The following is a 27516-nucleotide window of genomic DNA, read 5'->3' as shown; positions in this document are numbered from 1 at the left end:
ATATAAGAAGTACTAAAGACTCTTTAGTGATTTATTTCGATTAGCAGGGGCTTTTTTTGGTGGAGCTAAGAAAACATTTATTTCATATTCTTTTAAGTTGAAAGTAGAAATATGATCATATAAAAGTTCAAAATCATATCAATAACTTTCTTTTACAGAGCAATATAGTCTCATGTTTGCCTGATAAAGCATCAAGGAAGAATAAGACTTTTTCTGTTTTCTTCATGTTTTTGTAAAGATCTGCATTGGCGCATGACTTCTTTTCAGCACACATACATTGGAGATTAGAAGGTCAACAAAGAAGCAAAGAAGGGAAAGAAAAAAAAGAATAGTAGAGATACTGGCACCTAAGTTATATGGTAAGAAAGCAGTGATGATGGTGTCTATGTGACCCTTGCTGAATTTATATATTCTATACTTTAAAAATGTATCATTTGTCCATTCAATAGGGGCTTTTAAATAGGCATTATCCAGTATTGTTTATATTTCTAATGTTTTATTGATATGTTTATATACTATGTGATATTATGTTTTACTCTACATGGATGCTTTTTCACAATTACTTTAGTTTTTGTGTATGTGATTAATTTAAAAGATTATACTGGATTTAATTCATGTTTTTTAAGTCTTTCAAAGAGTGAGTCCCTTTTAGGTAGAAACCAAAACTTACACAGTGCTTAAAATATGGTATCTATGCAGTAAATCTATTTTTATTCAAATTGCATTTGCCACAGTGATACAATTCTCTTGAGACATATTTTGCTTATGTTCCCCTGCTTGATCAGCCATAAATGTGGCAGAGACAAAGAAATATCTTCTATTTTAGAAGCCAAGTGCTTTGAACTCATTCATAGCATCTTATTTTGCTGATAGTGGAGGGAATGTTCCATGTAGAAGTGATAATTTCTCAGAGCTGCACTGAAAATAAAACTTTTATTTTTTGACCTAAGGTATATGAGAATATATGAGCTAAACAGTGTGATTTGCTTCCTATAATGGAATATTTGACATATAATCAATATATGATTCAGTTTCTGCTTGCGAGCAACTATACACAAATATTTTGTATTGTAAATTTAAAAAGGAGGTCTATTACTTTTCATTATTCGCGTAAGTTAGAAATAGATGGCAAATTTTTTGTGGGTAAGTTAAAATTTTGAAAAAATGACTCACATTTACCATGTATAGGAAAAACATACTAGACATAAGAAAAAACATACAAGACATAAGAAAAACAAAATGCAGTTACCATCTGTGAGAAAAAATATAGTTTCATGTAATGCTTAAATATGTATGTAGGTCGTGTTCCAAAAATCTGTAGGTTTAGGTTATTTGTTTGCAATCAGGGTGCATTTCCCCCTTAGAACGGTGTTATGTAATTTGTGGGTGAGCCACAAAACTATATATTTTTTAAACCCTAATAAGTGTGAAATACCACTAATAGGAGCTCTGAACGTTGGGGCATTTAGGATCCTTAAGCTCAAATAGAGGCTTCTGAACCCTTTTGAGATTAGCTTCCCTGGAGATTTCAAGGGCTCTAGGTAGAGTGGAGTGAGATTGAGATTCTCATATGCAGAGATAGCCTGCTAGCTTCTCCCTGGCAATGAACCAGGAGGGAAGGAGTGCCAGCAGGACCAGAAGGGCCATTTGAATGGGGCCTTACATTCACAAAGGACCTTATAACCTAAACTTTTGACATTTCTTTCAAATAAAGCTAGACACAAAGTCATTGTTTTTTTCATTGCAGTTGTGTGTGTTAGAAGCATTAATATGATATGTGATATGTAGGCATTTAAAATAAGCTACATTTTAATAACTTAGTTGGCATTTCTTTGATTTTCAATATATTAAGAGTCTCAAAACATAGAAGAGTTTTATGTCAGTTTTAACTTCTGAAAGGCTCTCATCCTAAGGGAAAAGGGTAATGATTTCTAGAGGTTCTCACTCCAGTTGTTTCTGGCACATATTTGTGTCTTAAATAGATGGATGGATGGATGCTGAATAGTCAGACAGCAGAAAAGGACCACAGGGGAAGTGTGAAGCAAACAACTACAATAAAGGAAGCATCAAGGTTGGAGTAGTTGGAAGTCGCAGTGGTTATTGGTATAAATAGGTTGTTATTAAAACTGTTTCTACATTGGAAAATATCTCTATTTTTTGTTATGATTCATGTGCTTTATATAAATTTGTGTATTCTTGCATTTGAACATACATGAAAGAAGTCACGCTTTTAGTGTATGTCTTATTAACATTGCATAGCTGTAAAATAGCCATATATTAAAGTTTTAAAGAAATCCTAGTTTTTTTATTTTATTGACCTGTAACAGTGACATGTTTATTTAAATGTAAGAATGCATATTAGTTGTTAACTAAAGCTGATATATAATAGTGACAGATATTAAAACATTTTCTTATTTCTGTCACTTGATGATAACCTCCCCGAGGAGAAGAATCTTAGTCTGTTTGGTACCCAGCAATCTCCCTAGTGCCTACAATAGAAAATGGCACAGGCTAGATACTCAATAAACATTTGTTGAAATGAATAGGTGACTGAATGAATGGTAAATTTATTTTGGCTCCCAATTTTGAATGTTAATTAATTTTAAAAATTCTAAACTTTTCAGCAAGATACTAGAATGTATGTTGCTTCCTAAATGATTTGAAGGAGTGGGTGCAATTTCCTCCATGCCCAACACATGTCATTGGTAGTGCTTACCTGCCATCAAATTCAGACATTACTGGAGGAACCATGCAGTGTCTAAAATGAACGATTCCATTTTATTCCTAGTAGTGGCAAAGGAAGAAAAAGGGATTCCATTCCAAAGGGTCCTACGTTTCCTGTCCTGATTGCCCTAAGAGGGAGTCAATCTTGGCAGGACTTTAATCCTATGTAGTCTAAGTTCCATTGATTCTGCAAACCTGGATCTTGACTGTGACCTGTTTTTTTTCCAGTACCTGGCTTCCCAGGAACGGTTATAAGAAGTATAGACTATTTTATTGTTGACTTGCTTACACTTGGGGGTAGGTTAATTTTCCCAAGCTCAAAGTCTAGTGTGCTGGTTGTATTTTTTTCCAGTCATATATCATATATACACAAATATGTGTACTTCACAAAATTATATATATATGAATATGAATACATACATATATATGTGTGTATATATATATGTATATGTATTGATCTACCTACTTTTTGTTCTCAAATCTTTATTTTGGAATTACATCATTTTCCAAAAATAGTTATGTATATGGCAAACTTTTTAGTATACTGTGGGAGTTAAGCAATGAAATGGTTAAAACTGAGATGATAAAGAAGAAAATAGGGTTCTCCATCAAGAGGCATCCATGTTTTCATAGTGAACTTTACCTTATGAAGAGGTAATATAGGGAAGTAATGTACCGTAGGTATTCTGATGCTTACTGACTGGCATTAAATCCCAGCTTTGATATTCACTAGATGTTGCGAAGACAGTTTAACATTTCTGTGCTTTATCCATAGGATACATTGCAATCTACTTCATAAGGTTGTTAAAGCGTCAGATGAGTTGATACACGTAAAGGTTTATTATTGATATCCTTTGATATCATATTGGTAAGTTGATATCATTAAAGGCCTAGGATTTAATAAGAACTCAGTAAATGTTAGTTATTAATGGAGAGTGAAAATATAAAAATATTTAGGCATATTCCAAGCTTTTCAAAAATATCCATAGGTGAATGACATTTTATATGAATATATGCAAGCTATAATTCTGTTCTATAATTTATAATGTAAACTGTATTTTTCTATTTACTTTCTAGAAACTTAACCTTATTTGGGGTGGTAGAGTTTTGTTCTCAAACCAGATATCATAACGGGATGAGCACTGGGTGTTATGCTGTATGTTGGCAAGTCAAACTCCAGTAAAAAAATATACAAAAAAAAAAAACAGTAAAAAATAAAATAAAATAAAACCTAGATATCATTAACATAATCTTATTTTTTGTCAGAAATTTTAAATTTTTATTCCCAAAATGGAGTCATTAGGTTTCATTTTCAGTATTCCATAGTGGGCCTATAGGAATGATTCTCAGTTCATATCCCAGTGGTCACCCTATCAAATAACTTGGGTCATTCTCTTCCCCTGAAACATACTTTTTTTTTTAAAGAAAGAAGGGCATTTATATTTTTGTAGGTGTTGTATAGTATTTATCATTCATAATAACTTTGGGGATCTTAAAATCACAAATTATTATTTGGAGCAAGTGCATTGAGTATTATTAATCAATACAAGTAGTAAAGGCATTTCCTTTAATGTGGTTATTTCCATATCCCATGCCAGGGAGAAAGAGACTGACCATCTGATTGACAACTGCTGATTTATATATTAACAGGGGTCTGTTAGTTCTTTTCCCAGGAATTGAAGGCAAAATTGTTACTCAAGTTGGAGATTAGCCATCTCTCCTTCTCTCCTTAGTTTCTGTATTTTTTCTAGTCTCTTACCTCCAAGGTTCTGTGTTCTCACTAAGGGGCCTATCCAGGGCTTCCCACCAAAGCACCCCATACCTTTCCAACTTTCATTAAAGGTTTCCTAATCTGACTTTTTTAAAACTCTGATTTTGTCCTAGGAAAATTTTATTCTAGTAGCTAAATTGATAAATGTAGTTAATTGAACTTTATTACATGGGATAGGCTTCAAACTGTGCCTTTTGGGCACAGAAAAAAAGTATAAGTTGGGGTAGGCCAATCAAGAAGGTTTTGAGCCACCTACAAAATGAACAGGCTTTGTCTGCTTCGTTACCCCAAATGTTGGAGAAAGCCCAACAGGTATCTTTCATGGAACCCCAAGTATCTGATTCTTGCTGCTAATACTTGGGGAATTATTAGTCAAATGCTTTCTCCTCTTTTCTCATCCTGCCTTCAATACACACACACACACACATACACATGCACACACACACAGCACACAAATACTTTTTAGCTGGGCTTTAAGCAGCTATCCTATTATTTACATGTTGACATTATGTTTCTGTGTGTACAATTTTCTATTAAAATTATTTTTAAATTAATTCTTCTCAACATCCTTGAATTTCTTAACTGTCTTGTATATACCAGGCCCTGTGATAAGTGTGGCTGATCTGATTTTAGCCATGAGGAATTTTCAGCACAGAAAGAGTGGTAATATTTAACTGAGTCTGTTTGCCAGAAGGCGGGTGCTTGGTTCACCAAGCTTCACTAAAATTTGATATTTTGCTTTTGCAAGCTGGTTAGAAGCATTGCATTAAAATACTGCCAAATTTTGTCCCTTTTTGTCCAAACTTTTTTAACTTGAAAAAGGAATTTCAGTGTGTAAAAATTTCCATTATAAGGCCACCTGTAAACTTAAAACAGTCAAACTGTTTTTTCAGCTGCCTGCAGCTCTGTTTCTCAACTGACTAATACTGACAGATAAAGATGGCTTTCCCCTGAGAAGGATTGTTTTGTTTGTGGTTATTCTGTCACTACCAGGAGGGACAGCTCCCCTGATCCGTAGGGAATGCAGAGATGCAGTTTACAGACAGAATCATATGCTGACTAGCAACTAAAAAATAATAGTCAAATAATGATTTCATTGTTCCTTCCTGTGTCCATGACAACTGAGAGGTATGCAGCTAGACCAGAACACTGCCTTGGGAGTGTTCTTTTCCTCCAATACTACTATTTTGAGAAAGTTAACAATTTATTCTGACAGTCAGGCTTGGGAGAAAAATTGGCATTTCCAATATCTTGCTAATTTTAGTGTTTTTGTATCCCGAAGCTAATTCTTCTGACACTTCTTCTGTTCACTAGCACTCTGACTTGACCTTTTATAAACATCTGGTTTATGGCATAGTTTCTACCATGATGGTGGTCAGTGATGAAGAGTTCCTCCTCTGGAGTTGGACAGAACTGTCTTTACATTCTCCCTCGGCAAATTAACAGTGGTGGGACCTTGGGAGAGTTTCTTAATCTTTCTAATCTTCAGGTCCTTATTCATAAAGTAGGAATTAGTAACAGAATCTTTCTTCATAAGGTTGTTGCAAATTAAATGAGATAATGCACAGAAAGTGCTTAGCCTGCTTCTTGGCACAAGTAAGCACTCCATAAATTGATGGTTTGTTGCTGTTATTAGCAATCTCTTGTACAAAACTGTAAACTTCCAAAGCACTGATTCTCAGCCTTGACTGCACATTAGAATCACCTGGGTAATTTTAAAAGATCCTGATGCCAGGGCCATAGTCCAGATCAACTAAATCAGCATCTTGGGAGTTGGGCCCAGGATTTGGCATTTTTAAAGTGCTTCAGCTGATTCCAATGTGCAGCTGAGGTTGAGAAATACTGTCCCTGAAGGTGGGGCTGTATTATATTAAAGCACTCAGACAAAAATGTATGAAAGTGACACATTGTACCTTGCAAGTTTTGTTACAAATATTTTAAATAACTGAAGAGGGCAAAGCCAATTTAGTGATTTTTCAAGGGGCCACTTTTTATCAACATCATAGTAGAGCAAATACTAAGAGACATGGAAAATTGTAAAATATGTGGGAACCCACAGTTTCAATGTGAGAAAGTTATATAAGTGGAAAATTACTTTTATATTTTAGTGGCTTTTTTATAAAAAAGGGAGATAATTGGCAATCATAAAGACAAATCTGTACTATTTTAACACAAAGATCAATATAATTCAAACACATCCCGCTTAGTTCATATCCATGTTTGTTTGAATTTGAGGGAAAAACAATGGCAACATGAGAATACATGCTTTTATATTGCTTATGCTGAATCAGCATCCTTAGCCATTCATTATAGTGTTAAACTTTTTGGAATGGGAAGGTGAAGATCCAGGAAAAACTCAATTGTATTAACTATATAAGAAAACATGACTTTCTTCCTAGTAATCCAAAAGACATTAATTATTAATTTTCAAGATCTTACGATGTTAAAAAAAATGAAAGTATTCTCACAGTGTCTTTTTCTCTATGTATACAGTTTTAACCTATGTATACTGTTGATGATCATTAAAACAATCACACTTGTTTACTATTGCTAGTTTTCCAGATAGTTTTGTATGTATTTTTTTTTCAATTCTCACAATACCTCTGTGAGGACACAGTTCAAGAATTAGCCTCATTTTATAGGAGGGAAAACTAAGGCAGTTTATTAGTAGGCAGTTTCAACTCAACTAGAGCAAAGATTCTTATTTTCTAGTCAGATAGTCCTCTCATTAACTCATTCATGCATTTATCAAGCATTATCAAGCTGCAGATATGTGACAAATGGAGTTCTAGGCAACGGTACCCAAGACGAGTAAGACACACTTGTTGCCTTTAAAGAATTGTGTACACAGTGTCATGAGTGGACTTTGAAGTTCTTAGCCTGTGTCGACCAAGGTAGAATCCATGACCTGAAATTGCCATGGCCAAAGCTGTTAAGTCTTCCAAGACATAGGCAGGAAGAAGAAAAGAGGTAGTTCAGAAACCTATAATGATCATTTTCTACAGTTATATTTTGTAGCAGCCTACTAGACGCATGATCACCCTGGACATTAGTATCCCTTTCAGCTGAATTTTCTGGTGATTTCTGCCACAGGAGAGAATGCTATAGTATTTTTCTAAGAATATATTATTCAGCAATGCTTTAATTTGTTTTTTCTCCAGCTTTTCAACAGCTAAAGTTCATTTTAGTACTGGCAGAAACTTTTGAAGATTAAGCATTTTTGTTTATTTTTAATGCTAATTCATCTCAAGTAGTTAACTGGTAGTAGTAATCCTGTTGCTGAATTTAAAATACCCACACTTACTAGACACAAATTAAATTCTACAGTAAGATACAGAGTTTAAGCTTAATTAAACTCTCCTCAAAATACATCTAATTTTTGCTGATTCTAAAGTCTTGGAGTAAAGTTATTACCATAACTGTCTTTTATAATTAGCCATATTCATATTACTTTAAAGCATAAAGCAGGAGTCAACTAAATGGATAGAACCATTTTAATTCTTGTTGAGGATTCATAGTTGCCCTAAAGGAAGGAAAGTTCAGAATGACTATTATTAGTTTTTTCAGTTACTGAGTGGAAATATTTTATGTCTTGAAAATTTTCCTTGAATATTTTGCAAAGATAAAGAATACTACGAAAAGCTAAAGGAAAAGCATTTAATGTTGAGAAGTTAAAATATAAGTATTGTTAAGCAGCAAATAAATGAAATATATCTCTTAGTCTTGTATGAAACTATTTTAAGCTAATGTCAATAAAGTTTAAATTAGTTCAGACTTCTCTTATTAGAATAAATGTTTCCTTTTAAAATGCATGATAATCATAATCAAGACAAAATTTGTCCTGTTATTTATTTTCAAAATGATTGTACATGTTTAGCAGACTTTTGATTTAAATCCCCAGTGATATATTGGAGACAGATGTTTAGATGACCTCATGTTTAAAGTAATGTTATATTTGGACACAAGATTAAATTTTCCTTAAAATCTTTCCTTATAAGTTAAACTGTGTGGTAGTATACAAAAACTAATCAATGATTTGCAGTGGATTAATGCAATTCTTGTATTTTAAATAAAATTTTCTATTTTTTTATGGAGTTTCACATAGTACAAAAGAGCTGATTATGAAACAGCTGTTTACAAATGAAAATATTGTTTTTGGCTGGCCAGCTAAATGGGAAACAGATTTGAAAAGTTCCATGAATTTGAATGCAAATTTACCATATCATTTATACTGAACCAAAGAACGTTGGTAGAAGACTGCAACATAGTTTACCAAAAAAATTCAGTTGAAGATTATTTTGTAGGATATAATATAAACATTTTAAATAGTTTTTCCTTCTTCAAAAACTAATTTTTCCTTATGAAAACCAATATAATATGTAGTTAGTATTATTGGCAAGGTTTTGAAGGAGCTCATAAACGATATTTGACATTTCAGTGAAGAGAAATTAGCAGATGAAGCAATTAGAAACATATAGGTAACTGAGTAGAATGAAATACATAAAAGATGAGAGATATTGTCCAAAGACAGTAAATCACTGTATGTGAAAAATGTGTTTAAGTCAGAGCTATATAGCTATTGGTATATTGTCATTTTCAACAGCTAAAATGCTTTACTGGATATTACATTGCTATGTAATTATAGATTAACTGAATTTTTCAGTTTATTCAGTTTTTCTGGCATTAGGTAGACATGTAAATTCACTAGTCATTGTTTTCTTTTCTTTTTTTTTTCTTTTAAGTAAGCTTTATACCCAACAGGCTTGAACTCATGACCCCAAGATCAAAAGTCACATGCTTTACCAACTGAGCCAGCCAGGTGCCCTGCTATGGAAGTGATAATTTAAAAAACATGATCTGTAAAGAATACCTACATATTTTCTCTCAAATTTTAAATAGTTATTAAAAATTATTTATGTTGGAAATTGGTTTACATAAAAATAAGACATAAAGGCCTTGTCTTTTGAATTTTGAATGATTCCTTTGAATGCAATGCCAAAGTGCATAATTTACTTGAGGTGGTAGTTCATGAGTTAAAACTTCTAGGAGAACTATTGTTGTTTCTTTTTCTTTATCTCTTCTATTGTTTTTCCCCTTGTCTCAGTGCTCTGAAGGTGGGATTGTGTTTCTTTGGTAGCTTTTTAAAAATCACCTGGGGAATAAATGCGTTTGGGGGGATGGGATATTACATCTGGTTCTGTTGTCACTTTAATAGAGTAACTGTTAACTCTCAAAGTGGCTGATGATCACTTAAGAAAGAAGCAAGTGGAATATCTGCAAAATATTTTTTAAATTTAGATTCAATTAGCCAAAATATAGTATATCATTAGTTTTAGGTATAGTGTTCACTAATTTATCAATTGTGTATAACACCCAGTGCTCATCCCATCATGTGCAAAATATTTTTAGAAACAAGTTTTGGGGCAAAATGAAGACAAAAAAAATCTAGGAATCCAAGCAACATAAATAATTTTTTTTTTATAAATGGAATACTATTTTATTGACATTGATGAGTGTGTCCCTAATGGGTGATACATCTTTAGCATGCTTGAATTGTTTTATACATTTTCTGTTGAGTGTCATTGGTTAAGGAAGCCCTGTAAAACTAATTCATTGATATACAAACATACTAAATGGCGTAGTAGACCATAACTTTTAAAGAAGGGTTGATGCCTTTTGGCTACTTTAATGATATAATTTACCTTAGATAGTAACAGAGATAATTGCCAGATTAATTCCTAGATAAAGCAGACTACATAGTAGTGATGGCTTACACCACATCAACCAATTCTTTTTGGATTTACTCAAGATCCTGTAATGTAGCAATGTATAAAAATCAGACAGCTGGCACAAATCAGGATCCATTTGGGAGCCACTAAAGGAGGTTTTCTTATTTTCTTGTATTTCAACCTAATATACTCACATACTTGACATAAACAATAAGAAAGTTTTAAAATCAGCTGATGTTTAATGCTTCCAACAATGAACTAAAATTGGAATTTTTGCATATGGGCAAAATTAAATTTTGGAAAGAAATGTAATTGACAAATGTATAAACAGTATTTCTTAAATGTAAATGTAGCATTTTAAAATACTAGCTTTTAAAAAATCAATACCATATTGATTTTGCCAAATGCGTAGTGCCATGTATCTGCCATTACAGAATATTACAAAATAGTTTCAGTACTTGAAAATCCCTTCTGTTCCACCTATTCATCCCTGCCCCCACAACCTCTGACAATCGTGGCCTTTTTATTGTCTCTTTAGTCTTTCCTTTTTCAGAATGTTACATAGCTAGAGTCATACAGTATATAGCCTTTTCAGACTGTCTTCTTTCATTAAGCAAAATGCATTTAAGTCTCCCTATGTCTTTTCATGGCTGAGTAACATTCCATTGTATGGGATATATCACAATTTGTCTATTGATTTATATATTGAAGGACTTGTTTGCTTTCAAGTTTTGACAATTATGAATAAGGCTGCTATAAACATTTGTGTATAGATTTTTGTGTGGATATAAGGTTTTCAACTCATTTGCGTAAATACCTAGGAGTGTGATTGCTGGATCATTGAAATAGTTTTAAATAATTGTAACAGTGTCTCTGGTTCATAGGAATATCCACATCTTTAGTTAATAGTAAGAGAGACAAATTTTGTTTCCGGATTCATTGAAGTCTGGATAAATAAGTAGGTACTTTCTGTTTCTTCTGGGATAGTATACATAGGCACTAAAGGCTATTCAAATTCTTTCTTTTCTACTGTTTGTTTTTGATGAGATTTCAAGGTGAGATAAACATAATATAAGGCCATTACAATTAATAGTTGAGGGTGGGTCATCTTAAAGACAGTGGAGAATATAGAGTAAGATGATTACTAGAGTATAGTCAGGAAATTGGAGCGTCTCCCTAGGTTACTAAAAGTTTGTTTCTAAGTTATAATAGAATTTGGTTCTGTGCTAGGTATCATTCAAAACCTTTGATTAGATGTACATCCCTCTCTCCTCTCAACAGCCAAAGGATTTTTAAGCTAAGACAGGTAAAGTTAATACAGATATTCAAGATAGGCTAGTCACTGATCTAAGACAACTGTATAAATAATAATAATTATTATTATTCTCATAGTGCCTAGGATTTATTAAGCGTTTACTATGTGGTAGGTATTTTCTAAGATTAGAGCAGAATCAGGTTTTCTGGGACCTGTCAACAACTTTATTTTACAAATAAGGAAACTGAAGAAAAGAGAAGTTAAGTAACTTTTGTTCATGTTGTAAGTGGCAGATTCTGGATTTGAATTCCAGAGACTTCACTCAAAATCACAAAACTCCACTATTACACCTCTTAAACTAAATATTAAGTTATGTGTAGGAAGAGTTAAGTGTACTTTCTGGATCTATGAAGAGGGTGCCAGAGCATTCAAACTTAGAGAAGATTTGGAAGTAGGGCAGAGGAGATCCAATAAAATAATGAGTAAATTTGCCAAGGGATAGGAGGCAAGGATCATGGAAGAGACAGAGAATATTAAACTTTTTTTTTTAAAGATTTATTTCTTTATTCATTCACAGAGAGCGAAGAGAGAGGCAGAGACACAGGCAGAGGGAGAAGCAGGCTCCATGCAGGAAGCCCGATGTGGGACTCGATCCTGGGTCTCCAGGATCACACCCCGGGCTGCAGGCGGCGCTAAACTGCTGCGCCACTGGGGCTGCCCGAGAATATTAAACTTGATTATGAATCCCTCTTACAAAAGAATCCCATCTATAGATATTTTTTCTTGGAGTATTCAGTTTTCAAGTTCAGAACATTAAATCTAATCTAAAAATGTCAGTGTACTACAGTGTGAAAAGTACTGAATGTTAGCACACCTGATTTTTAGTAATAATTTTGCCATTGAAGATGTCAGGAAAATTATTTTACCCAATTATTTTATTTTTATCTCTTAATTCTAGAATTAAAATTTTAAACTTTTAAAACTTGAACAAATTTTTGATTATTTTCCACATAAAGTTGGGTTTGGCATAAATGGACCATCACAGAGGAAAGAAAAATTATATCATTTTCCAAATTTTTCTAGTACTACCCATGAAACATCAACCTTTAAATCTCTCATGCACAAAAACATTGTGTTATTCTGATTCTCATTCTGTTTTATGTACCTCTTATCAAAACTGTCATTAATCTCTCTAGCCTACCTCCTTCTCTCTATTTTGACCACTATTGTTTTGGTTTCTTAAAGTTTCTCAGCTAGATGACTCCAATACTTATTTAGCTTCTGGGTCAAATTTTTCAGTCCTTCCTTTAATAAATGTTGATTGCATTGAGTGTCTAGCAGGTGTCAGATGCCTAAGTGTGGACATGAGAAGACAGCATGGACTAGAGTGGATTCTAGGCCTGGAAGAACCCACCAGTACTGTGAGACCCAAAAGAAGGAGCCACAAACAGTATTAGTGAGGAAGTAAATAATAGTGGTGGGCATTGAAGGTTGAGTAGGAATTTTCTGAGTTAGCAAGGACATTCTAGGTAGAGGAGGTAGCACTTGCAGTGACTTAGAAGCATGAAAGCTTACGGTCAGCTCGTGGAAGGATGAATTTAGTGCCATTGAAGTTTATGGTTTAGGGGAGGAGAAGAAGGCAAGAAATGGAGAGAGGAAGTTATAGAGGTGGGTTAGGGCATGTGTTATGTTTCTTTTAAGCTCCATGATGTTTCTACATTTATCCTGTAGACAACAGGTAGCTTTGGAAGGTGTTTAAAAGGTGGGGTGGGGGTGGGGGCATATGCAGCTTCTACCGAGGGAAAGAAATTAGTAGTGTTGCAGAGGTTGAATTCACATAAGGTGCCTATTTGGAAGGTGGCTGCTCTTATTCAGAGGAGAGAGGATGAAAATTTAGGGCAGTGGCAGTGGGAAAGAGGAGGACTGGCTCTGAGGAAGAATCAAATGGATTTGGTATGATATTAGATTTGGGAAGTTAAGTGAGAAAAGATTCTCACAGTCAGAGACTGGGTGAAGATGGTATCTGATGCCATTAAGTGTGGGGGAGGGAGGGGAATGTCAAAGAGGCACCAGGGAATAGTGAGCTACGTTTTATGTATGTGAGGTTTGAATTATTCAGTAGGGGGTCGGAAAATAGGTGGGCTGTCCACGAAGGTTTAAGAGTCACCAGCGTATTTGTCAGTGAGTCTTATGTTGTGTGAGTGTGTTGGAATGCGGTATGTGTATCATGGTCATCTGAGGGGACTTTAAAAAGTACATCCCTACTTGAGATACTTCAACATTTCCCTCTCCACACCCTCCACAGCCCTGTTAAGAATCATAGCTCTTAGAGAAGCCAGAAGGGTGGAAGAGGAGTAATTCAGAACCCTGAAGAACACCAGGGTAAGTGGAGGAGGAAAAAGAGGAAGAGATGGAGGAGGAGGCAGCAGGTGCATCAGAGCCTGAAAACTGCATCACCAGAGAGAAGGAAAGAGAACCAGAAAAGGGTGTTCTGAAAGGCAATGTAAAGAGAATTTCAAGGAAGTCAGTAGTGTCAGATGCTCTTCCAATCCATCCAAAAACAGATGCCTGAAAAATATTTCTGTCACACTTGACCCCATATGCATCTGTAATTCACAAGTTAAAATTTCTTGGCTTGGTGTTTAAAACTTCCACCTTTAAGTTGTACCTCCTATCCCTGCTGTCCTCTTCCAACTTATCTGTGAGTATAGTGGGATAGAAGACAACAGACTGCCTGGCTTTGAATCCCACCTCCTCCACTTAATAAGTGACCCTGTCAAGTTCTTTTAACCATGGTTTAGTTTCTTATGTTTGTGGTTAATAGAAGAATCAATCTCTAGGGATGCTGGGAGGGTTACATGAGTTAATACGAATACTGTGTCTGACTTAATTATTTTTATGTGTCAAAACTAAAAACACTGGTAGTACAGTATTGTCCTAAGTACTCTTAGCATGTTTCAGAGTACTTCACTAGCAACATAATATCCTTAGTTATCTTCATCATTCAAGTTGGAGAAAAGAATATAAGGGCTATTCTGGAGTAAAGAACTTACCCTGCCTCCCTGTCTTCCCCCAAATCACAGAAGTCAGTCAGTCATAAACACAGATAACTACAATCTGGATGAGTAATGCTGGCCTTCCTGAGCTTAAATGGAGACTCCGTAACAAACAAATGAGTTCTTCTTGTTTTTCTTACCCTGGGGTGGAAACCTCCTGAGACTTTGGGAACCACCAATCTAATTTAATTTCTCTATATGACCCTTTGCCTCTGGTCATACATGCTAGCTCTTCTTAATCATAGGACCTTTATACTCATTTTCCTGATGATTTTCTTACCTGAAATAGCTTTGCAATAGGCTGTCAACCTAAGTCCCAGCCTGAGCAGTGGTTCTCATCCATCTCTCCAGAATCATCTGGAGAATTAAAAAAAAAAAAAAAAATCACATAGCCATGTCATGCCTCAGACTAATTACATCAGAATCTCTGGAAATGGAACCCAAGTATCAATGCTTTTAAAAGTTGCCAGGTGATTTTACTGAGTAGCCAAAGTTAAAACCATTGCTCTAACCTATGTTTGGAGAGTCTTTGATTAAAATCATATAAATGGTTAGTCATTCTCGCTTTAGCTCTTGCAATCTTAGTATGAATTGCATTATTCTACACTCACTGATATGTTGCTTATGGGGGAAAAAAAGTCATTTTTATGTCACCATGCACAGAATACTCCTCTGGCTGCACTGGCCAGTGCAAGTAGTGCTATGCATCTACAGGATACTCTACAACATCTGTCACTCTGCTGAGTGACAACTGCATTGGTTAGTTCCAAACAGTCAGACATGAAATATCTTGTTTAGTATACACCAATGGGCTTGGAGTAATGCCACAAAAGGACTTCATAAGATGAAGTGTCACCACAACATGTGTCTGACTCAATGACATGCCCTACTGTTACATTAAACAAATTCCTTTTTGTTGATTCTTTCATAGATACCCACAAAGATTCTGAGGTTAGTTTGTGTGACTTTATGTTGGGGGTGGTGGACGAGGGTTACTTTACATTAAAAAAATTAAGTGTAACATATGCACATAACTGTACACAAATTTTAAGTATGGAATTTGATGAATAATTCAAAATGTACGAGCTTTGTAGCCACGATCCCAGTCAAGAAATAGAATATTACTAGTAACCTAGAAGTCCCCTTCCCCTCCAGCGGTAGGGTATTTAACTTGAGCTTTTTTCTTTTAGTTGGCCAGATCCCCTCAAACTTCTTTTTCAATGAGGTGTATTTTGCTTGCCCATTAGGAGAAACCTTTTACAATCTGGCCAAAGCCAGCAGCCCTTTTCTATGGTTATTTTCCCCATCTGTTTAGAATTCATATCCACATTGTATTGTTGCCTCATCTAATCAAGCAAGGGAATGTCTCAAGAGTATGTGTTCCATAAACGACTTAATTTTCATTTCACTCATTTCCAGGGGCTTAATGAGAAACCACCAAATCATCTTTGGCTATAAGTCTCTTTCGGGGCTGTGTTTCTCAACAGAGCCACACCATGCACATGAACTGCTGTGAATTTTTAAAAATAATTTCCTCTACTTTTTTGCTTAGATCAGAGTTCCCATCATATTTGTAGTTGTGGTAATGCACTTTATTATTTTCCTTTAGGTTTATACTCTAAACATCATAACATGTTGCATATGCTTGTTATGGTAGGAAAGTTAAAAATAATATGAGGATAGATCCAATTTGCATGTTAATGCAGAGCAAACGTGTCTTGCTGCTATCTCAAGGTTCTATGTCCTATCTCTCTGGACTCAAACTGGCCATTGTTTTCTCTTAGTGGGGACAATCTGTTACAGAATGGATCTAGGCTGCCTTAATAGGACTCAGCTTTATTTTTACTCTTTGTCATTCTTACTGGATGCTATGAATACTGATTCCTGTTTAAAAAAAAAGTCTTTTAAAAGTTTTTGGCAATGCCAAAGACCTTGGTCTTGAGAGAAATTGTTAAAATAATTCTCAAATGTATTTGGAGACTTTAATTAAGGCAAGAAATACAGATTCCTTAATTATATTTATGAGAACTTTGGATTCCTATAATATAATTAGAAAAGACTCTACAACTATTTTGAGAACTCTAGGCACACTTTGGAATATTGATTGTCTGCCTTGTGAGTGGATTTTTCTGAGCACTCTTATTTAAAATGTACTTGAGACAGTGTTTCTGTATCCCTATGATAGAATATGGGGCCTAGGGAAATGCACAGCTTTTCTCCATCCAAGATCAATGCTTTCATTATCTTGAGGGCTTATTATGGTTTTTGAAAGGTGCAGGATTGTTGTTGGTATAAAATGTGCTTCATGGTCAGTTATCAACATTCCTGAAAGGAGCACTGGATACTTTTGGGTCATTGCTGAAGGAGGAGCATCATGTTTTCCACTTCCCAACCCCCAACTGTGTTCTAATCCAAACAAATTGAACTGCACAAGATAACTCTTGCCTATAGAAAGGTCAGGACCATAGCATCTCCAAACTAGATGCTGATCTGCCACTGTGCATAATAAAGCACCACTTCTTAATTTCTCTGGGTTGTAAATCCAAGAAAGTGATATTTATGGGACTATAGCTCTCATATATATGAGTATAATGAAATAGAGTATAGCTCTCATTATGAGTATAATGAAATCAGAATTGGATGAGAAGACAGGAATTTCCTTACATAGAAGCAGTGGTTGTGGCAGTGGCTATTCTATATCTCATCCTTCTACATCAGCACTTTCTAGTTCATCTTTCTGCATTGATAGTAATATCCTTTATCTGTGCTGTCCAGTGTAGTAGCTACTAGCCATATATGGCTGTTGATCACTTGAAATGTGGCCAGTGGGATTGAGGAAATTAATGTTTTATTTTATTTAATCATAATTAAATTTAAATAGCCACATGTGGCTAGTAATTATTGTATTGGATGGCGCCATTTCAATTATTCATTTGTGCAAACCAAGAAATAATGTTTAAAATGTAGAACAATTGACCATATCGACTTGTATATTTACTTTGGGGGAGATTCTTTTGTATTAACACATCAAGATTACCTAATTTAATCTAATTCATGCTTCACTTTAAGAGATAAAATTCTGCTAAGCAACATAATTAGGGTGGGCTTAAAGCAACAGATATTTATTGTCTCAGTTCTGGAGGCTAGAAATCCAAAATCAATGTGTCAACCGGATTGGTTCCTTTTAGAGGCACTGAGGGAGAATCTGTTCTATACCTCTCTCTTCCCCCTTTTGGTGGTAATACTAGGCATTCCTTGGCTTAAACAACTTAATATTTTTAAACCATTGTATTATGGGCATTTCTTAAAGAATTTCTGTTGACCTGAAAGTAAGGAGATGAAGAATGGGCATTTATATTTTTAGGAATGGGTGTATTTAGCACATAACAGACAAGAAAACTAGTTTCTGACTGTTAAATAGAAACTGTAACATAACTTTTCTCTTGGTAAGTTTGCTTCTCGAATTCTAAAGTCCCTTCTCATGGAATCCCATTCTCATTATTCTTTGGCTGGTAACAAAATATTTGGTTTCTCCTACTCCTTAAAATTTTTAATAGCCTCTTCTCCTTTCCCATCTTAACATGGCCTTTATCAAGTGTCAGTCTATTCCATCTTTACCAAGATAATTTTGCCAACATTCAAAACTAGAATAAGAAATTATGTTGGATTTAGTCCACTTCCGGCTTCCTGACCAGACTTCTGGTTTTGAGTTCCATATGACAGTGTGTATTGAGACAAGACAACTGAATGTAGCAGTCAGCTAGAGAACTGGTCTCTGTGCTCTTGTACAGTTACTTTGCATTTGATCAAGGAAATTTTCTGATTGTAGGATTTATACAAGTAAAAAAGTACAATGAGACCATTCTGATTCTGTGCTACCAGTTGCTAATTGCTACACACTCTTTCAAGCTTTCACCCCTGAAGGGGCAGAAAAGTAGTAGAAGTCAATGACAAGGATACAACTACAGAGAAAGTAAAAACTGAGAGTGTGCTTGAACTACATTGTGCAGCATTAAGTTCAAGTCAGAGAAATTTTTTTTGGCCAAATGATAGGTATCCATGTAGGTATCCATCTATAGATGGATAGAGGAAGCTGATGAGTGGAAATTTCTACTGGTTGGAGTGACACATTCCTGGATTAGAATTCTGGTTCTGCCACTCATAGCTGTTTGACCTCAGGCAAATTTCCAAAGCCACTAAGTTCCTTCATTTGAAAAACAAAGGTAAAAATGCTTACTTTGCAGGGTTAATAGGATAAATTTTTTTTTCTGGGACCATTTATTGTATAATTAACATATAGTGTTATATTAGTTTCAGGCATACAATATAATGATTTAACAATTCTGGGTATTACTCGGTGCTCATCATGATGCAGGTACTCTCAACTCTCAGTTCCTTAAACCTATTTCACCCATCCCCCCCACCTCCCCTCTGGCAACCATCAATTTGTTCTCAGTTTTTAAGAGTCTAGTTTTTTATTTGTCTTCTTTTTTCTTTGTTCATTTGTTCTATTTCTTATATTCCACATATGAATGGAATCAATTAGGATAATGTTTGAACATGCAAGGGACTTGGTTGGCACTCAGTAAATGGTAGTTATTATTATTAGTCCTTCCTAACCTAGGGCTGTATCACTATAACAAGTGCTACCTCTATCACTTTTTTGGTTTTCTTTTTGGTTTTACCTTAGTGGAATCTAGTGTTCTCAGAACCAGGATGGGCAAGCAGTATCCTTTTAATATTCGTGTTGTAGAAACATATGTTTCAGTAGTTTCCAGTAGACTCTGGCCATTTTCTTTCAAATCAGATCAATTCGGTGGTCTTCCTCCCAAACACAAAACTGTAACAAAAATATAATTAGTTCACTTTCAACAAAACCTTTTTTTGGGAATTCTATTAAGGAAAAAAGGAACAACATACTGACTTTCTAAGATTTTCTTTGTAGTGGAGACTAAAATATCCTTGTAAGTTCCTTGAGGATGGGAAGGTGACCACACCCTGAATGTCTCTTTGTGTTCTGTATCTAGCAGTCACTTCGTAAATGCTTGTTAAATTGGATCAGACATGTTTATATAAACTTTTGCTGTAATTGAACTATACATGGTAAATTTGTAGAAATCATTGTGGTGACAAATGGCCTCTTATTTTTATGTTGCATTGCATGTGTTGTATAATTTTGCCAAAATATAAAATTGTACACATGTGCATTCTTTCTACAAGTTCTTCTTAATGTCTCCATTACTTGGAATGTGAAACATGCAGTCAAAATGGTAATCTGGCATCATCAACAGAAAGTGAAGGATAAATACTGTATGTATAATTATACTAATCTCACAAATGAGTTTCCTTCCTTATTTTAGATATGTAATGGTAAGGGCATTGATATTGGTAACATTTCATTTCAGGGGCTCCAGTAAAGCACCAGTGCTGTCAAGCCTTGACTGATGGTTATGGAATGGTGTCTTAATTGATCCCATGTTACTGAACTACCACTTCTGTGACAGCACAACTAATAATTATTCTAGTTCTTATTAATGGCAAAGCTTTTCACCTCCTGATTATAGTATACACACAGCATGTGCAAGGAGGAAATCCATCAGCTAGGCCATGGTAGAGCAATATCTTGACTTATAATTAAAATAAAAATGTATGGGCAGAGAATTGAATAGACATTTTTTCTGAAGAAGACATACAGATAACTAAAGTGTCCATCAAGGGGTGAACGAATAAAGAAGATATGATAATACACATAACATACAATATTATTCAGCCATAAAAAAGAATGAAGTATTGCCATTTGCAACAACATGGATGTGCCTAGAGAGTATTATGCTAAATGAAATAAATCAGAGAAAGACAAATACCATATGATTTCGCTTATATGTGGAATCTAAAAAACAAAACAGAAACAGATTCATAGATACAGGAAACAAGACTCTTGGTTACCAGAGTGGGGAGGGGGACAGGTGAAATAGTTGAAGGGGATTAAGAAATACAAATTCCGGGGACTCCTGAGTGGCTCAGTGGTTGAGCGTCTGCCTTAGGCTCAGGGCTTGATCCCAGGATCCAGGATCAAGTGCCCCATTGGGCTCCCTGCGAGGATCCTGCTTCTCCCTCTGCCTATGTCTCTGCCTCTCTCTCTGTGTCTCTCCTGAATAAATAAATAAATCTTAAAAAAAAAAAAAAAAAAAAAAGAAGTTGATCCCTGGGTGGCTCAGCGGTTTGGTACCTGCCTTCGGCCCAGGGTGTGATCCTGGAGTCCCAGGATGGAGCCCCACATCGGGCTCCCTGCATGGAGCCTGCCTCTCCCTCTGCCTGTGTCTCTGCCTCTCTCTCTCTCTCTGTGTCTCTTGTGAATAGATAAATAAAATCTTTAAAAAAAAGAAGTACAATTTCTAGTTATAAAATAAGTAATGGAGACATGAAAAGATGCTAACATTACTGATCATCAGGGAAATACAAATCAGACTACAACGGGATATCACCTCACACCAGTGAAAATGGCTAAAATCAACAACACAAGAAACAACAAGTGTTGGCAAGGATATAGAGAAAGGGAACCCTCTTGCACTGTTAATGGGAATGCAAATTGTTGCATCCATTCTGGAAAACAGTATGGAGGTTCCTCAGAAAGTTAAAAATAGAACTACCCTAAAACCCAGCAATTGCACTACTAGGTATTTACCCAAAGAATACAAAAATACTAATTCAAAAGGATACGTGCACCCTGATATTGTTTATAGCTGCATTATCCATAATAGCCAAACTATGAAAAAAGCCAAAGTGTCTGTCGACTGATGAATGGATAAAGAAGATATGGCATATATATAGAATGGAATATTACACAGCCATAAAGAGAATGAAGTATTGTCATTTACAACAACATGGATTGAGCTAGAGTGTATTATGTTTAGCCAAATAAGTCAGAGAAAGACAAACACCATATGATTTCATTCAATGTGGAATTTAAGAAACAAAACAAATGAGCACAAGGGAAAAAAAGAGAGAGAAGCAAACCAAGAAACAGACTCTTACTTTAGAGAACAAACTGATGGTTACCAGAGGGGAGGTGGGTGGGAGGATGGGTTAAATAGGTTATGGGGAATTAAGGAATACACTTGTGATGAGCACCAGGTGATGTTTGAAAGTGTTAAATCACTATGTTATACACCTGAAACCAATATTACACGATATGTTAACTACCTGGAATTAAAATAAAAACTTAAAAATTTTCAATTAAAAAAAAAGCACATACTATGAAAAGATGGTATTATACAGTTGAATAAAGCAGAATTATTTCTCTTTGAAGCAAAAAAAATAAGTCATGAGAATGTACAGCAAAGGGAATATAGTCAATATATTATAATAAATTGATATGTGACAGATGGTAACTAGACCTATCATGGGGATCATTTTGTAATGTATAAAAATATTGAATCACTATATGTATACTTGAAACTATTAGGATATTGTGTGTAATTATACTCGAGTAAAAATTATTTATTTATTTATTTTAAAAGACTTTATTTATTTATTCATGAGAGACTGAGAGAGAGACAGAGAGAGAGAGAGATAGAGGCAGAGACACAGGCAGAGGGAGAAGCAGGCTCCATGCAGGGAGCCCAACGTGGGACTCGATCCTGGTACTCCAGGATCACACCCTGGGCCGAAGGCAGGCACTAAACCGCTGAGCCACCCTGGTTGCCCGAAAATTTTTTAAAATAAATGTAGACAATATTTTTAGTCTAAGTTCTGTGTAGGATAAAAAGAGATATGATGAAAGACTTTGGGACTGCATCCTTAAATATTATCCCAATTTTTGAAAGTCTGGATATCATATGTCATAGGTTGAAAAACATAATTGCTCCTAATTTATATGAGCAAAGAATATCTCTTTTAAATTGGTAAGTATTTTCAGTACCTTTTGACACTTACTCAATACAATGAGATCTTGCCACACAATACTTGGACAGCTTTCAAAGTAAATGAAATACTGTATATCCCATTTGACTCCTCCTCACAGTGTTAGACCATAAACACATAATATGTTTAACGGGTCCATAGACTTGGAGTCTTTTGAAACACAAAGGAAAGGGATTTCTAAATACCAGAATCTTCCATCGAGGATGGCCTGCTCCTAGTCCATCTCCATCCAAACAGAACAACAATAAGCATAACTCATAAAGTAAATATTTATTAACTTCTAGTTGCCAAAAAGTGGTAGGTGGTTCTGCCTTCTGGAGTTAATTACTATATGTAAAGTGATGGCATTTTGAGTAACTGATTTTCTGCCTCTTAACCTAATCATAATTGTTTTGTTTTAAATAAGTGCTATCCTACCATCAACTGGAATGCAGGAGTTACCCTCACTTATCCCTCCGCCAAGTAACACAAAGAAAATCTAACCCATTGTAAAAATGAGGAAGCCAGAGAATTTCATATTTATTGCAACCTTTTTTATTTTTTCTTTGTCCTCTCTAGACTTATATTTCAATTCCAAATCATAGATTTAGAGGTAGAATGGAACACAGAGATCATCTAGTTCATCTGGCTTGTTTTACAGTGGCCCAAGGAGATCAAATGATTTTCAGAAAATCATATAGCTAGCTAGTAGCAGACCAAGGGCTTGTAGATAATAGATTTTGGACTCTTGGAGAATCTTTTTAAAACTGTTACATTGACCTAAGTATCACTGTGTTCTGTATGTGGCTCTAATATTTATGCATTGGCAGCCCTCTTATTGGTAGAGTCCTTCCTTGGACAAATAAATTGTCCAATTCCCCAATTTTACACATGTAGAAACTAATCCTTTAAGAAAATGTGACTGGTCCAAGGATCACACCACCTTTTAGTAGCATAACCAGCACTAGAGCTTTGGTGGCCTGACTTTTACCTAGTGCAGAGCTCTTTCTGTTGGGTAGTCATCCATCCAGATACCATTTACCATTTATGCTACATTTGCGTTTAAGTGACATCTATAACCAAAAGTGGTCTTACTGATATATTTAGCCTTAGAAATAAAATCCTCTAGTTTAAGAAAGGAATCGTTATAGCACAGCCATATGCTCAGGAACAGATTTTTTATCTTTGCTATCAATCACAATAATATATTGGGAAAACTTGTTAGTGTACTATATGCCTTGTAATACCCTAACTATTAGGCAAAGGTGAATGAGATTAAAAATTCTGTTATTATTCAATGTCTTAAGTCAGTGCCCCTGAAGAAAAAATAAAATGAGAGCATCATTTTAAAATATCATTTTATTAAATAGGAAATATTGGAAGCCTAGTTAGAGGTAGTGTGTGGTAGGGCACATAACATTAAGTGGCACATTGGCTTGTAATGTTTTTGTTGTTGTTGTTGTTCTTAGTTTAAAAAATTGCTCCATAACAAAGAAATCACATTTTTTTAACTTTCTATAGACCTGAACATTCTTATCTTGTCAATTATACATGCTTGTTTTCATTATTGATGATTGAAATTGAGGAGTTGGAAGGACAGTTACTCCCAAGCATGCTCATTCAGCCTGGCTTCATTTAAGTGTCACTCCTTTTCACTTCCTTCTCCAATGTCCCCCAGATTAAGTTAGTCCAAGATGTCACTTAGGGTACTTTGCAACAATCTTGAAGTCTTTTCTTTTTCTGAGTGAAGTTTTTCAGTTTTTTAGAACACAACCGATTTATATTTTTAACATTCTTTTGACTTATAATGTTATGTGAGTAATTTCTCATTATGTCTGAATATAGGCCCTAAGGATTCATAGGGCACCTGTTTTATCCCCCAGTTGTCCTCTAGAGAAGAAAGTATCTATTTGATAATGGATTTTAAATACTGAAGACACAGTGGCAAATATTATCAGGTTTATGGACCTATATACATAAGGATTCACATTGTTTTGTAAAAAGAACACTTCTTGAGCAATTTTGAGATTAGTGATACTTTCACTTATGGTATTTTGGAAAGTAAGTTCTCTGTCACTGGGGGAGAAGAAAGTCAGTGAAACATTTAGACTGCTATTGGTGTTCAGGCCAAAAAGAAGAAAAGTGCAGGCCCTGATAGACTTCAAATAGAATTACATTTCCTTATATATGGAATCCATACTTTGTTTAGGATTCAGATGCTGTACTCATCATACCATATAGTATTATTTCTTTGAATGTGTCCATTTAGAGCCTCTACATGAGGCTATTCTGTGCACACAATGTACATTGTGAGTCATAGCCCTGGAGATGGACAGTGTGTCTCCATCTACATCCCCCACAAAACAGTCAGCACCTTGACAGGAGAAATTGAGTTACTGCCATTTTTGTATGCCTTGTACTTAGCACAGAGCCTAGTTCATGGTAGCTATTCATTACTTTCTTTTGAATTAATAAAGGAAAGAATGAGCTACTGTCAAGCCACATTCCTCTCTACTCCCCAGACTATATTTAGGTAGTTGGTTGCCCAAGGTAAGAATTTAGTTATGAAAGTTCACTTGCACAAGCAGTAGAGAATAGATTCATAACTAATTAAAAAATGTTCTGGAAAAAATTTTAAAGAGTTGTTGTTTATCTAATACAGCATTTTCCAAAATGCATATTGTAGAACATTACTCCTGCAAGATGCACCGTAGGAAAAAAAAATGTGTTTCTGGTTAAATAAGTGTGGGAAACCCACTACAAAATTTGTCATACTACATCTCTCTGTTGAGGATTAACAATATAAATTAGCATTTTAAAGGTTTTGAGAAACCAAGCTATTCCATTTCTTTATATAACTTGAACCTTCCAAATTTATGTGACCATATCTACTTTTTAATTTTCCATATGTCTGCTTTTCTTTCTACCTATCTTCCTATCTATTTATTTTTAAGAGTAAGCCATATAATGTGAGATTTAAAAGCTTGGGCTTTGAAACCAAATATACCTAGGTAGAGTCCTGACTCTGCCATTTACTTTTTGTTACCTTCAGCAAATAATTTTTTAAAGCTTCAGTTTCTTCACCTGTAAATTGATGTAATGATAATGTCTACCTTAAAGTATTATTGTGAGGATTAAATAACCTGATATATAAAAGGTACATGCACAATGCCTGGTACATACTGTATATTCAATTAATGCTAACTCTTACTAGTTTTGTTTACTATTTGCCATGTACCTTGGAAAACTGACCCAGACAAAGGCATTTCAAGGGGAGTTTTAGGATTTCCTGACCTTGATTTAGTCTTATTGAGTATTTCACTGATTATTAATTGATGACATCTTAAGCCAGGTAATTGTTCCTTCCATTATGCTTCTGTAGTACTCTTTCAATTCATATATTTGTTATTGTACTCATATTATTTGTCTGTTTTATAACCTTCGTTCCTGTTTCTGATGGGAAGATATGAAGGATATTAATGAAATGCAAGATATATTTAAATGGATGACAAAGACGATAAAGGGTCTAGAATCCATTTCTTATGGAGGGTATTTAGTATGGAAAATAGAATGAAGGATTGTACTATGGAAGTTAGGTTAGATTTACGTGTAACTCTAGAATGCACAATTTAGATCTGTGAGTAAGAGTTACAAAGTGGCTTAACATAAAATTCATGAACAATTAGAGGAATTCAACAAGAAAAAAAGAATTATCCCTTGTCACAAGAGACATTCTCAGAAATGTCAGGAAGGAGTTTGGAGACCTATTAGGCAAGGCATAAACCTAGTTGTTCTGGGGATAATCAAGATGGTTAAGTTCCAGGGCACCTGGGTGGCTCAGTAGTTAAGCATCTGCCTTCAGCTCAGGTTGTGATCCTGGGGTTCTGGGATCAAGTCCTGCATCAGGCTCCCCACCGGGAGCCTGCTTTTCCCTCTGCCTATGTCTCTGCTTCTCTGTTTCTCTCGTGAATAAATAAATAAAATCTTAAAAAAAAAAAAAAAAAGGATAGTTAAGTTCCTCAAGAAAGAAAAGTGTTGGGCAGCCCGGGTGGCTCAGTGGTTTAGCGCCTCCTTCAGCCCAGGGCCTGATCCTGGAGACCCGGGATTGAGTCCCATGTCAGGCTCCCTGCATGGACCCTGCTTCTCCCTCTGCCTCTCTCTCTCTCTCTCTCTCTCTCTCTCTCTCATGAATAAATTTAAAAATATCTAAAAAAAAAAAAAAAGAAAAGTTCTCATAACAAGAAAAAATCATAATCATCAAAAGAAAAAAATGTAACCATGTGAAACGATGGATATTAGGGACGCCTGGGTGGGTCAGTGGTTAAGCGTCTGCCTTCGGCTCAGGGCATGATCCTGGGGTCCCGGGATTGAGTCCCACATCGGGCTCCGTGTGGAGCTTGCTTCTCCCTCTGCCTGTGTCTCTACCTCCCTCTCTGTGTCTCTCATGAATAAATAAATAAAAAATCTTAAAAAATTATGGATGTTAATTAACTAAACTTATGGTAATCATTTCACAGTGTATGCATATATAAAATTTATTATGTTGTACATCTTGAACTAATACAGTGCTGTCAACTATATTGTAATAAAACTAGAGGGAAAAGAAGGAAAAAGGTAAGCTAGAGCATGATAAGAGGAATAGAGAGAGTCTACTGTCAGTACAGATCAGAAGAATGTACTTCTGCCTCTGGGCATTGGGGGACACCTGATGAAGGACATGACTTTTGAGCCAGTTCTTGAAAGAGAGAAAGATTGAAGCATGACATGAGATAGAGTCCAAGGAAGGGAGTCAGTTTCTTCAACATGAATTCCCTATTCATGGTATTTAGTGAAGTCAATACTGTTTAGTTAAAACAGGGTACATGCTGGAATCCATACATTGCTAAATTGTTATGTACTTCTCTCTATATATATTTACATTTCCCTCCTCTCACTTGCACTGATATGCTATTTTATTCCCACTCAATAGGTCAGTGAGATTAGGAACATTAAATTAATTGTGCTCACATTCATACAACTTACCTTGGAGTGAAAATCATGCCCCTTCATGTAATCAATCAGAAGAAAGGACCAAATAAC

At 35.2% G+C, this 27516-nt stretch overlaps 1 protein-coding gene across 8 annotated transcripts in view; it reads left to right on the top strand.

The window, feature by feature from the left end:
* SLC25A21 (solute carrier family 25 member 21) overlaps positions 1-27516 on the top strand; it is a 470325-nt gene that overhangs the window by 11492 nt on the left and 431317 nt on the right. Inside the window, exon 2 of one of the 8 annotated variants that reach the window (XM_072761460.1) lies at positions 239-359. The exons of the other annotated variants lie outside the window; for them this stretch is intronic. The gene's annotated coding sequence lies outside the window, so the exon portion shown is untranslated. The remainder of the gene's footprint in view (positions 1-238; positions 360-27516) is intronic. 8 annotated transcript variants of the gene reach the window in all.

The sequence above is a fragment of the Vulpes vulpes genome, chromosome 6, assembly GCF_048418805.1.
Source record: "Vulpes vulpes isolate BD-2025 chromosome 6, VulVul3, whole genome shotgun sequence".
Lineage (NCBI taxonomy): Eukaryota > Metazoa > Chordata > Mammalia > Carnivora > Canidae > Vulpes > Vulpes vulpes.
The sequence above is the reverse complement of the archived record's forward strand: the minus strand, read 5'-3'. Positions and strand labels throughout refer to the sequence as shown.